The sequence below is a fragment of the Lithobates pipiens genome, unplaced genomic scaffold, assembly GCF_037356315.1.
Source record: "Lithobates pipiens isolate NorthernLeopardFrog02 unplaced genomic scaffold, aLitPip1_a1.2 Scaffold_30, whole genome shotgun sequence".
Taxonomy (NCBI): Eukaryota; Metazoa; Chordata; class Amphibia; order Anura; family Ranidae; genus Lithobates; species Lithobates pipiens.
The window spans coordinates 12,821,124-12,835,366 of record NW_027507791.1 but is presented as its reverse complement, the minus strand read 5'-3'; positions in this window follow the sequence as shown (position 1 = coordinate 12,835,366).

The window sequence follows — 14,243 nt, the reverse complement described above, 5'->3', positions numbered from 1 at the left end:
TGTGCGTGGGCAAGTCCGTTCATTCGAAAGTATGACGGACTGTCCGTCGGATTGTCTGACGGACTAAATTGGCCAGACAGTCCGCCCGTGTGTACGCGGCTTTAATGTTATCAGCTTTCCTAGCTATCTTATGCGAACTACAAAAACGATATACCCCCACTGCCCATGTAATGGAAATAAAGAGATGTGAAAGTGTTTTGTAAAGATGAGTAAATCTGATTGGGTTTGATTCATGAACACTTGAGAACTTTGCAACAAACCGCACTGAGGTCTATAGGGAGTGAATCCTGTTATTACTGGCCATTTGTAGGACTAATAAGCAATATATTGTCAAACAAAAGGCATTGGGGACATAAACTAGCCCAAAATTAAAAATAAATGTTTACAGTTTAAAATAAAGAACTGCATCTCTCCCTACAGTTCCCCGACATGTTAAGGTATGACAACTTACATCCAACTGGGCTTTCTGAGTTTCCACATAAGCGAATAGCCAACAAGGGACCCTTAGTAAGGGGCATTCTTCCCACTGACCCCCAATTAGGGGGCATTCTACCCACTGATCCTCCAATATAGGGAGCATTCTTCCCAATGACCACCAATGTAAGGGGCATTCTTCCCACTGACCCCCAATCTAAGGGGCATTCTTCCCACTGACCCTCCAATATAGGGAGCATTCTTCCCAATGACCACCAATGTAAGGGGCATTCTTCCCACTGACCCCCAATCTAAGGGGCATTCTACCCACTGACCCTCCAATATAGGGAGCATTCTTCCCAATGACCACTAATGTAAGGGGCATTCTTCCCACTGACCCCCAATCTAAGGGGCATTCTTCCCACTGACCCTCCAATATAGGGAGCATTCTTCCCAATGACCACCAATGTAAGGGGCATTCTTCCCACTGACCCCCAATATAAGGGACTTTCTTACCACTGATCACCAATGTAAGGCACATTCTTCAATCTGACCACCAATCTAAGGAGCATTCTTCCCACTGCCCACCAATGTAAGGGGCATTCTTCCCACTGACTACCAATGTAAGGAGCATTCTTCACAGCGGCCCCCAGTGTTAGGGGCATTCTTCCTATAGACCACCAATGTAAGGATCAATCTTCTCAATGATCACCAATGCAAGGAACATTTTTCCCGCTGACCACCAATGTAAGGAGTATTCTTCCCACTGACCACCAATGTAAGGAGCATTCTTCCCACTGACCACCAATGTAAGTGGCATTCTTCCCACTGACCATCAATATAAGAGGCATTCTTCCCACTGACCACCAATGTAAGGGGCATTCTTCACAATGATCATCATGCTAATGTACAGGGAGCTGTAACTATAGTAGTTAAAGAGACTGTAAACCTCCATTAAAAAAAAAAATCACCCCAAAACAGACCTTGCAAGACAAAGGCATAAAGAGCTAGTATGCATCGCATACTAGCTCATTATAAATTACTTACCTCAAAACTAAGCTGTCGCAACGGTCCCAGCACACCACTGTCACTCCTTCCAGGTTCACAGGCTCTGTTCACGGAACAGACTCAGAAGGAACCTGCACCCGTGGGCCGTTCCTTCAGAGCGCATGTGCCAGTGATGTCATTGGCTGCATGAACTGGAAATATCTCTTAAACTGTACAGGTTTAGGGGATATTTTCACTACCTATAGGTAAAATCCTACAGAGGAAGTTTACTTCCTCTTTAATAGTAGGGGTTATTTTAAGTGTTCCTCTGTGATAAAAAGATTCAGAACACCTGTTCAGAGAATTGTTTCCGTTTCTTGAGGATAGAAGACAGACTTATCAGACTTCAGGGCTAACCCCTGCCCAACCACCATAACCCTGTCCAAAGAGAACCCTTTTTGTTTAAAGCGGAGCTCCACCCTAAAGTGGAACTTCCGCTCATTGGAACCCCCCCCGCCCCTCCGGTGCCAATTGGCACCTTTCAGGGGGGAGGGGGGTGCAGATACCTGTATAGTACAGGTATTTGCACCCACTTCTGGCATAGATAGCCGCAGATTCTGCGGGTATTTACGCCACTTCCTAAGGGTCCCCCGCTGTCTGCTGGGAAACACACGGATCCCAGAGACAGCGGGGACCATCCTTATTGCGCAACGCAACTCACGCATGCGCAGTAGGGAGCCGGAAAGTGAAGCCGCAAGGATTCACTTTCTGATTCCCATACCGAAGATGGCGGCGGCAGCACCCGAGAGACGATCGAGAGATCGGCTTCGGGTGCTGACATCGTGGGCGTGCTGAGTGTCCTTATTTTAAAAGTCAGCAGCTACAGTATTTGTAGCTGCTGACTTTTAAAAACAAAAAACGGCGGAACTCCCGCTTTAAGGACAGAAATTAGGAAAGCCATTCCTTTTGGGAAAAAAAAAGTGACTCAACATCAACAAGGGTTTTCAAGATCTTCAAAGCAGAAAACATGTGGTTCCTGCTCTTTGGTGGAAAGTTGAAAAGAATTGACAACCTCACACACGACCGGACTTTCTGGAAGACTAGGTCCAACGGTCTTCCCGACGGACTTTTGGCAGAGTTCCGACAGACCTTCCGAATGAACGAACTTGCCCACACATGAACGGACTAATGCCCTGCACACACGGTCAGACTTTCTGATGGAAAATGTGCAAGCGGACTGTGTTGTTGAAAATTTCCAATCGTGTGTGGGCTCCATCTGACTTTTTCCGTCTGAATTTCCGACACACAAAGTTTGAGAGCTGGATCTAATATTTTCCGACAACAAAATCCGATCCTTTAAATTCTGATTGTGTGTATACAATTCCAACGCACAAAATGCCACACATGCTCAGAATAAATTACGAGATGAAAGTTATTGGCTACTGGCCTCTTTATAGTCCCGTCGTATGTGGTGTACGTCACCTCGTTCTGAATGATCGGAATTTCTGACAACTTTGTGCGACAGTGTGTATGCAAGACAAGTTTGGGCCAAAATCCGTCTGAAAAAATCAGACAGATTTTGTCGTCGAAATGTCCTACTGTGTGTACAGGGCATTAGTCCGTTCGAAAGTCCGTTCGTTTTGAACGTGATGACGTGCGAAGGGGACTAAAAAAGGAAGTTTAATAACCAGTAGCCAATAGCTGACCTAGCCTCGTATTTGGTCCGTCGGGCCAGCATACAGATGAATTGTTTTCCCAATAGGAATTGAGTCCGTCGGACAGATTTGAAACATGTTCTGTTTCTAGGTCCGTCTGAGTTTTTATGTGCAAAACGATCGGATTAGCCCACACACATTGTCCGATGGACTGATTCCGTCAGACATAGTCTGCCTGAAAGTCCGGTCGTGTGTACATGGCATTACAGGAAAGTAAAACCGAGTGCATGTGCATGTGAGACATGTGTTGCTACATGTGCATACTGACCTAAGAATGGGTGCAGTCTAGGTGAGGAATGACAGCAGTAGGTGTGCTTTGAATATACGGTTGTAGGCTATCATTAAACCTCATGCCTTTTTTTGTATATTCGCACAATCCTTCCTTACCGCAGAAAATCCAAACAATCAATGAAAGAAGGCTTTATACATTCTTGGCACGGCACTCGTAGTATCTATTGTATCTTGTATTTCCTCTTCATAGTTTACACAAAATCACAGAATAGGAAAGATAATGGTGCTTTTTGGCAGCCTTCCAGGTAGATATCATACCAGACATTGCTAGGAAGACAATTTGGGTGCTTTTCTCCTCTGCTTGCCAAAATTTATTTTATTATCTTCCTGAACATTCTAAATATTGTCAAACATCAGTTCCTCCTCATGTTGTGGTGCATTTGCTTTAATTCTGCATAATTATGGAAATTCGAGCTGTGGGAACTCCTAAAAAAAAAAAAAAACATTCATGTATCAGTGTGTACCTCTATAGCAGTCTTTCTTGGCCTTTTTATCCCAGAGGAACCCCTAAAATAATTTTCAGGTCTTGGGAACCCTTACTATATACAATTTGTTGGGGGGCAAATGGGAAATGCCCCTTATATTGGTGGTCAGGAGGAAGAGTACAACCCTTACAGTGATGGCCAGGATGTCACCCTTAAAGTGGTTGTAAACCCTTACAACACACGTTGACCTACAGGTAAGCCTAGATTAAGGCTTACCTGTAGGTCCAAGAAATATCTCCTAAACCTACATGGTTTAGGAGATATTTGCCGAAGGACAGGCACCGCTGTCTATGGCGCATGCGCCGCAGACAGCGGCGCGCAGGTGCACTGAGCGCGGCACCGTCAACGGCAAATATGCCGCGCGAGGCGGCTCCCGTGCGCATGCGCGGGAGCGGCGGAGCAGCGAGACCCACCGAGAAGATGGATGCGCCGGACTACAGGGGACAGAGGTGACATCGCTGGCTCCTGTGTCAGGTAAGTGACACATAATGGGCTACTATGCGATGCATAGTAGTCCATTATGCTTTACCTTTGCAGGCATCTTTGGAGCGGTGAAGGAGCGGTGTATTCACCGCTCCTTCACCACTCCTACCCATTGAAATCAATGGAGCAGCGCGGCTATACCGCTGGCAAAGCGCGGCTGCAGCGGGCGGTTTTAACCCTTTTTCGACCGCTAGCGGGGGTTAAATCTGCCCCACTAGCGGCCGCATACCACCGCTAAAACGACGGTAAAGCGGCGCTAAAAATAGCGGTGCTTTACCACCGATGCCCGCACCGCCCCAGTGTGAAAGGGGCCTTACAAACAGCTGATCCCGGCTTTGCATGGTTGTCTGGTCAGCCAGCGGAAATGCCATCTGATCACACAGGTCTCCTGGTGGGACAAGATTGCTATCATAAGAGAGCAGACTGCCGTCTCTAAAAAATTATACCGGGTTGATGCCTGCAGCTGCAACTATCATGCCAGTATAACTGCCAAAAGTCAAGTGACAGAGGCGTACCTCACTGGAAGGGAAGTGGTTAACCACTTTAAGACCTGGCCTATTTTTCAAACCTGTTGTTTACAAGGTAAAATAATTTTTTTTTCTAGAAAATTACTTAGAATCCCCAAACATTATATATATATATATATATATATATTTTTTTTACCCTAGAGAATAAAATGGCAGGCGTTGCAATACTTTCTGTCACACTGTCTTAAAAGCCCCCTTTTTTGGAAAAAAATACACTTTTTTTAATTAAAAAACAAGACATCAGTAACGTTAGCCCAATTTTTGATGATGTTACGCAGAGTAAATTGATAACCAACATGTCACACTTCAAAATTGCACCCACTCCTGGAATGGCGACAAACTTTTACCCTTAAAAATCTCCATAAGCGACATTTAAGAAATTCTACAAATCGCATGTTTTGAGTTACAGAAGAGGTCTAGGGCTAGAATTATTGCTCTCGCTCTAATGATCGCGGCCATACCTCACATGTGTGGTTTGAACACCGTTTTTATATGCGGGCGCTACTCACACATGCATTTGCTTCTGCATGCGAGCTCGGCAGGACGGGGCACGGTAAAAAAAATGTTTTCCTTTTTACTCTTTATTTTTTATTTTTACACTGTTCTTTTTATAAAAAAAATTGTGTCACTTGTTTTCCTATTACATAATGTAAACATTCCTTATAATAGAAAAGAAGCATGAGAGGACCTCTTAAATATGTGATCTGGGGTCAAAAAGACCTCAGATCTCATATTTACACTAAAATGCAATAAAAAAAAAATGTAATTTGAAAAAATAAAAAATAAATGTCCCTTTAAGAGCTATGGGCAAAAATGACAATTTGACATCGCTTCCGCCCTGCAATGGTATGGAGCCAGGTGGGGGCCTTCTTCCCCTCACTCAGCTCCATACCACAGAGGGGAAAGGACCTGATCGCCCCCTCGCTGCTGGTGGCTCCGGTAAGTGGCAGAGGGCACAGGATCGCAGCGGGAGGGGGGCCCTATCCCACCACCGATAAAAGTGATCTCACTGCGAATCCGCCACTGAGACCACTTTTGTCTGAAACCGGACTGCCTTCTGAAGAAGAGGATACCAGGATTGTGGCAGCTAGAGTAGCAGCTGCCATAACAAAGATATCCCTCTTCAAATTGCCTGCCGTATAATGATGGCGGCCGGTCCATAAGTGGTTAAAGAGTTACCTCTGCCCTTCTGCCTGGGGTCCCATGCCTTGTTTGCCTCGTGGTAGATACGCCCCCTGATCCAGGAGCCTGCATACACTATATGTCTCCCACAGTACACAGAGCAGGTAAATACAATTATTTTAGTAAATATAAACTGCTAGTCTTTTCTCATCAGCAGTATATAGCAGTCTATCCGTGTTCGGCCGAGCACTGGTTAAAGCTTGTAGGAGGAGTTTTCATTCTTCTCAGACTGTCCTATCAGTCTGCAGGACCCCTGACCCTCTATTTGGAGAGTGTTGATTGGCCCTGTGCAGATCACATGCACCCTCACAAAAAAAACTCTCTAGCAATGCACAACAAACTGAGCATGTGCAGAGTGCCCCCAAGCCTCTGTTCTATCAGGAGATGGATTGGGGACAGTGGAAGAAAGGGAGGATCAGAGAAGACAGGATCAAACAGCCTTTTTGCACAATGCAGAGGATGCATATACAGACTGATTTTACTGTTGTTGGTTAAGTAACATTTTAAAGACAGCTAAAAATACCATTGGTGTCATGCTGCTTACTCTGCCTAGTGGCCTCGGCCATGGAATTCTGTAGGCACCATTGACTAGAAGGTCAATCAACTACAGCTCAAGAAACTCCTAGCAAGCCCTGGAGGAACCTGGTTGAGGATGGCTCCTCTATAGTATACGTATTAATACTATACCATAGAGTAGCCTTTCTCAACCAGAGTGTGGGAAATGACAACCTCTGTCAGTTTTTTATTGGTGATCGCCACAGCAACCTACAGGATTTGTAGATTGATCTACGGCCCCTCCTCCTTCACCTTCACCCTCATTTGCAGCCTTCTGGAATATGAAGGACCATTCACAAAGCGCAGCGCAACTCATGCATGTGCAGTGTAGGAAATTGGCTGTGAAGCCGGAAGGCTTCACTGTTGGTTTCTCTTACCCAAGATGCACCCAAAGCCGATTGAAGAATTGCCTTGGGCACTGAGATCACTGGATCCCTGGACAGGAAGGTGTCCTTATATTAAAAGTCAGCAGCTACAGTATTTGTAGCTGCTGACTTTTAATTTAGTTTTTTGTCCAGACTGTGGCTCCTTTTTAACTTTTACCTATTTTAAAAAAAATGTTGGCTTTAGATATGCTTGTCCAGATTCAGGTTAAGTTGGCTTTGGCTTGGGTCTGAACTCTGGTCTGAACCAATGTTCAAGCAAACCTGGAAGGAAGATGTAAGTACCAGGGAATTGAGCTGCAGCTGAGGCATTTTCCGCCACACATGTGGACATATTAGTTCAATGATGTCATGGGCATCCCCGTCCCTTTGTGTCAGTGCAGCCATGGGCCAAGGTATGCATTGACTGCAGCATTGACAGATTCCTTTTAGGATTCCTTTGTCCAAACATGGGACCAAACCCAAGCATATCCATATTCAGGAACACTTGCCTGTTATGCCGTGTACACACGACCGGACTTTCCGGCAGAAAAGGTCATACGGAATCATTTCATCGGATATTCCGATCGTCTGTGGTCTTCAGCTGACTTTTTTTTTCAAAAAGTGTGAGGGACCTAGAAATAGAACGTGTTTTAAATCTTTCAGATGGAATCAATTACTATCTGGAACACCGTTCGTCTGTATGCTAGTCCAACGGACCAAATATGAAGCAAGGGCAGCTATTGGCTACTGGCTATTGAACTTCCTTTTCTAGTCCAGACGTACGTCATCGCATTCAAAACGAACGGACTTTGGTGTAATCATGTGTAGGCAAGTTCGTTCGGTCGGAACTCCGTCAGAAAGACCGTCAGAGTTTATTCTGATGGAAAGTCCGGTCGTGTGTGCGCGGCATTAGATCTTAGGTGTCCCCTTATTGCCTCAGCAATAACAGCATCCATATTTGTTTCCTGTAAGTTTGAGAGTAGGTATAAGTGTATATGGATTGTATAGGTGTGCGCAGCCTATTGCATTGAGGGTGTGTACCACAAAACTCAAACAGACATGCGCAATGTACTTGTAGCCATGGTGTTGCAGCTAGTAACAAACAATCCGCCAAATCACCCCACTACCAGACTTCATACATCACTTCCAGAGACAACGAACAGTCTTTTGTGAGTTTTGTTTTTTGTTGTTTTATTGGGGGGGTACAACTTGGATAGGAACTGGAATATGGGATACCCATAAGATTTATCATTGCCATCATATTTATGATTTAAGCACAAAAACACAAAGTTAGAGCCAGAAGATTAGATGCGCATGAACATTAAATACAAATCTCCTCCTGCATCTCCATGCAGAATGTTGCTTTCCTTCCGCAGACTATTTGCTTCCAAGGCCTCCTCATTCAATACCGTGTTAGAGAATGAAGATACCACCTCTGACCATGTAGAAATGATGTTCCCAGAAACTTCTTCCCTCCTGCACAAAGCTTGATTACTTCTACCCACATACACTGGTTTCCTCTTGCACATACTTGTAGTTACTAAAATGAAGTATGTCGCATCTTCTTCTATTGGGTCTATTGGGCTCACTCTGAATAAGTCCCTTTACTGGCTCAGGTTGCTCGCTGCTACTAGGCCTGAGGCCTGCAGAACCTCTCCCCGGCGGCTTAGTAGGTTAAAAGCATGACTTTAGGATATGGACTGCTGTTCCCAGGCAGCCCAACTTGCAAATCATGTGCCTTCAGGCCACATTGACTTGACACAGATCCCCACAGTCTCTTTTCTGATTCAGGACTCCCCATAATCCACCGTGTGTTTGGTGAAGACTCTGCTAATGACCGTGTAAAAGCAGAGTCCCCTCACAGACTCCTTGGCACCTCCAACAGTGGTAACGCTCGCCAACTTTCCACAGCCCTGAGTCCTTGATGAGGAACTTTACTGGACCATACGTTCTGACAGCTTCACCTGCCCCTCTGCTCCAGGAGTTCCCTGCCATCCGACCGTGTGGTGGCAGAGACATTGCCAATAACCGTGTAGAGGCAATGTTCCCTCACAGCTCTCCCCGGGCCTCCTCCTGCGATTGGCACACCCCTCCCAGATAGGGAGGGCCTCCTGCTGCTGCCAAGCACACCATTCCTCACTTCACTCAGCCGACTTCTCCCTCCAGTAACATATCACCTTAGCTTATATAGGAGGCCTGCCCACTGCCATTACATTGGTCAGGGCTCTCACACAAGCTGCCTGCAACGCCAGTTCCAGGCCCAGTCCCTCTTCCAGAATCTTCTCCCTGGAAGCAGGGGAGGTGCCTCAGAACTGAGGTGTAGGTGGTCACACCCACTGCTACTCGGACCACACCCTGCCCCCAGATCAAAACAGACAATTTTTTAGGAGCTTTGGTGAAATAGCAGGGGGAATCACGGGGTGATTAGGGTTTGCCCAGGCAAATCCAGGTCACCCTTGCGCACATTTGGTAGGGGGACTTGGTGTTCAGTGCTGGAAGTCGTATACCTAAATATACATTTTTGGGTGAGATCCAACATATCAAATTCTTAGGTTTGTGCTTGAACTCTTTTTTTTTTTGACTATTGACTTGAATATTGACTAGAGTAAAAGAATCGAGCCAACAGAACTAATTATAAAACCCCTGCTAATAATTTTATATCAACAAATAAATAAAAGAATATGGAAATGTGAAGAACTTATTGTATTTGATATCCAGAGCTGCTCTATATGATAAATCATATGCAGTCATAATAATGAAACAATGTAAATTATAATAAAAGCTAGAAAGGAAATGCAGACCGTGAAAATTGTAGCCCTTCCATATTTGGTGGTCAGTGGAAAAGCGCCCTCTTACAATGGTGGACAGTGAATTGGCATTTGCATTGGTAGTCGGTGTACTACTTTGGTAGTGTGTGAACGCATCTGTTAGTTCGATGGTCAATGAACAAGGATCCACTTAGATTGGTCAATGGTGGGAAGAATGTCCTAACATTGGTGGTCAGTGAGAAAAGCCCCTTACATTGATGTCAGTGGGAATAATGCTCCACCAGTGGCGGCCCGCCCATAGGGGGCGCCCGGGCGCCGCCCCCCCTCCCCCTAGGTGTAAAAAAAAATTCCGGCCAGAGAGATCGTCGAGTCAACATCTCCTGGAGAAGAAGAAGAAGAAGAACGGGCGGCGGCGGCGACAGAAGACCGGGACACCGCCTGTAAAAGAGCTATAAGAAGGCGCGGTGGCCTGGCAGAAGAACCGAAGAGGGGGACAAGACCCCCGAAGTCGGAAGAAGAGGCCGGCGGCGAGGAAGAAAGCCGGGCTCCTCCGCTAGCAAAAGAGCTACAAGAAGATAGCGGAGGAGTCCGGCGAGAAGACCCCCGAAGACGGAAGACCCCCGGAGCTGTGCAATAAAATATTTTAACCCTGTGTTGTGTTTTTTTTGTACTTTTTTTCACAGGTGAATGGGTAGGGGTACATTGTACCCCATACTCATTCACATAGGGTGGGGGGCCGGTATCCGGGGCCCCCTTATTAAAGGGGGCTCCCGGATTCCGATAAGCCCCCCCGCCCGCAGACCCTGACAACCAACGGCCAGGGTTGTCGGGAAGAGGCCCTTGTCCTCATCAACATGGGGACAAGGTGCTTTGGGGTGGGGGGGCCGCTCGTCCCCACCCCCTTTCCTGGCCGGCCGGGTAGCGTGCTCGAATAAGGGCCTGGTGTGGATCTGGGGGGGACCCCCACGCCGTTTTTTCGGCGTAGGGGGTTCCCCTTGGAATCCATACCAGACCTAAGGGCCTGGTATGCTCTCGGAGGGGGGAACCCACGCCAAAAAAAATTCAGATTACATAATGGGCGTGGTTTATGAGAAGTGGGAGGGGCCAAAATGATGGGCGGGGTCATGATGGGCGGGGTCTGGCGCCCCCCCATCCAAAAACTTCACCAGCCGCCACTGTGCTCCACGTATAGATAGCTGAAAAGATCATTTGTGTCATTGCTTACTTATCTTAGAAGCAGGTGTTGCTCATTGTTCAATGAACCCCTGGCAACCTCTAGAGGAATCCTGGTTGAGAAAGATTGCTTTTATTGATGGGGGTCAATGGGAAGAAATTTTGGGGGGGATAAATGTTAAAGAATGCTCTTTACTTTGGAGGTCAGTGGGAAGAATTTCCGTTACATTGGAGGTCAATTGGAGGAAAGCTGCTTACATTGGTGATCATTGTTGATGGGTGGGAAAAATTCTCCTTACATTGGTGACCAACAATGGTAAAAATGCTCCTTACATTGGTGGTCAACAGTGGGAAGAATGCTACTTACATTGGAAGTCAGTGGGAAAAATATTCCACGTTTAGATTTAGCTGAAAAGATCATAAGCATCATAGGTCACTTATCTTAGAAGCAGAAGTTTTTCATTGCTCAAGAAACTCCTAGCAACCTAGAGCAACTCTGGTTGAGAAAGACTACTTTTAATGATTTTTTTTTCTATTATCTACAATAAAAACACATTACCCTGATTCATTCTATGGCTACAATGCTTCTATTCTTGTCAACTAATCCAACCACAAAGAAGTTCTGCTGTTATTCGAGGAAAAATGAAACTTCCCTATTCTTGTACAGTGAATAGTTTTGTGTAATTCTATTTGTGGAACCTTTCTGGACATCTGAATAGTTCTTCATAAGAGTCTTGCTGCACACCTGGGATGATGGCATGGTGGATCTCACCCAAAGTTCATAGTTGCGTATTTGAGTGTAGGACTTTCGGAGTCAAGTGGTTAGTCCCCTTACTACCGTAATTTACTTTCAAAAGATTTTTATTTTCTTTAAATAAAGAGAAGCTCTTATACAGAGAAGAAAAGAACATCAATGGTACAATAATGGTATGTGGATTGCAAGTCATGGAGATACCAAACATAAACAAGAGGTGGCTATATATGTGAAATCCGAAAACATTTTGAATTACCAGTCTCTTAAGATTTGTATTAGACTTGTAGTTTGCCCGACTCCTGCAGAAACTGCTGCTATAGTTTAGAGGCTCTTAAAGTTAGAGGCGAAGGCCCCCTCCAGGAGCGAGAAAGGAATGAAGGGGCATTTGCCCCACTGGCACCCCTAATATGAACATACTGTGCCGGGCATTGGGACACCTACTTCCCTGGGTCCTCCCTGGGGAGCGTCTTCTCACAAAACTTTTGGTTGCTAGGAATGAGCCCTAGTAAGATTCCAGTAGATGTTAGTGAGAATCCCTGAGTGGGAAAGAGGATAGCAAGCTGAAGAAGGAGAGGTAAAGAATTTACCAGGGCATTGGTCTGGGTCCTGGATGGTATGAATACCTGGGGTGATGAAAATTCCCATGAATATAGCCCAAGGTTCCCAGATAATTTCTAACTTGTGAACAGAGTCTGTGATAATACTACACAGTTTTTTCTTGGGCCATAATCCATGACACTTTCCTTTTGACTGCCCTTATTGAAACTGAATGTTGCTTCCAGGCCTTAGCCAGGGTTATTTTGTCTCCTAACAGTATGAAGTGTATCAATTTAGGGTTATATTTAGAAATCTTTGGGATATGTGAATTCAGTGGTGTGACCTCTGGAGACCCGGGGATCTCGCAGCCTGTGACATCTCTAATGAGGTTAAAGATCCTTCTCCAGAAGGACCTGATTCTAGGGCATTCCCACCACACATGGGCTATGGTGCCCAATAATTGGCATCCCCTAAAGTATAAGGAATCAACTGAGGGATACATCATAGCTAATTTGGCGAGGGGTCATATACCACCTAGACATGACCTTTATGTTCGCTTCCATTAGGGAAATGTTGATAATGCCCTAAATAAAGTGGATAGAGCAGTCTGTCAGGTCCCCAGGCTCCATTGGAATTTAAGGTCTTCCTCCTGGGCTAACATATACAGGGATTTACCTGATGGCTGGGAAAGTGACGCATAGATGACTGAGATGCTGCCCCTCTGCTCCATGGCTTGACCACACCAAAGCTCGTAGGTTGTGAATTTGGGATGTTCAGGTTTATCCTTCCAGATGTTGTGGAGAAAGTGTGAGATTTGGTTGTACCGGAAACATTCTGTTTGTGGGAGGTCTAGTTTTCTGACACAATGGGCTAGGGAAAGGGGGCCCCTTGATGTATAATGTCCTATACGGTACAGCCCCTTGTCCAGCCACCACTGTAAGGCCTGTATGTCCAACCCTGGAGGAAAGTTCGGATTACGAAACAGATGTAACAGGGGATTCATCTCAGAGATGAGATGTGGATTGTACCTTAATTTGTCCCACAGAGCAAAGGAGTGTAAGAGCGTGGGAGCCAGGATTGGTGAGCAATTTCTAGGTGGGTTCCAGAGGAGAAAGTCTAATGTGTATTGAGGCACAGCCTGGCGTTCTATCTGAACCCAATAGTTTTTTTCCCTATTAAGCCCCATACACACTATTCGTTTTTCTGCTGAGTTTTTCCTTCAGGTTTACCAAAACCATGTAGTGCAAGGGCCTGCCTGATTGCATACAAACTGAAACTCCTAAGGTTTGACCTCATATTATATCGTTTTGGTAAATCTGAAGGAAAAACTCAGCAGAAAAACTGATAGTGTGTATGGGGCTTTAGAGTAAATTACAGAGAGTTGGGCTATTCTGGAACCTTGATAATATCTGTATAGGTGAGGAAGACCTAACCCGTCTTGTTTACGAGAGAGGTAAAGGGTCTGTTGTCTTATCCTATATCCGGAGCCTCCCCAGATAAACATAAGTATTTTGCTCTGAAAGGACATGAGGTGGTCAAAAGAGTGAAAGGGCGAAAAGCCTGCATTTGTGTACCTAGGACATATGGCCACCAGGACACTGAATCAAACGCTTTCTGTATATCTAGTGAAAGCAGCTTTCCCTGTTGTTTAGTTCCCGGCCAGTTGGATTGTAGGATTGATACTATATCTCTGGCCCTTCTGGTTTGATCGGGACCTTGTCTCCCCGGAATAAAACCCACCTGATCCTTATGAATATAGGAACTTATAAAGGAGGTTAGTTGGTTATCTGGGATTTTGGTGAGGATTTTCAGGTCGTTGTTTATTAGTGATATTGGGTTGTATGTGATAAGGGGGCACTAATATAGAGACAAAACACAATTGGTGAAATCGTGACAGATGCAATTTAAAATAATATAAGATACATATATGATGTTAGTATCTCAATACAAAAATGCACATATTATAAGTGAAAAAAAGAGTCCAGTGTGAACTGGCAATAATAATGA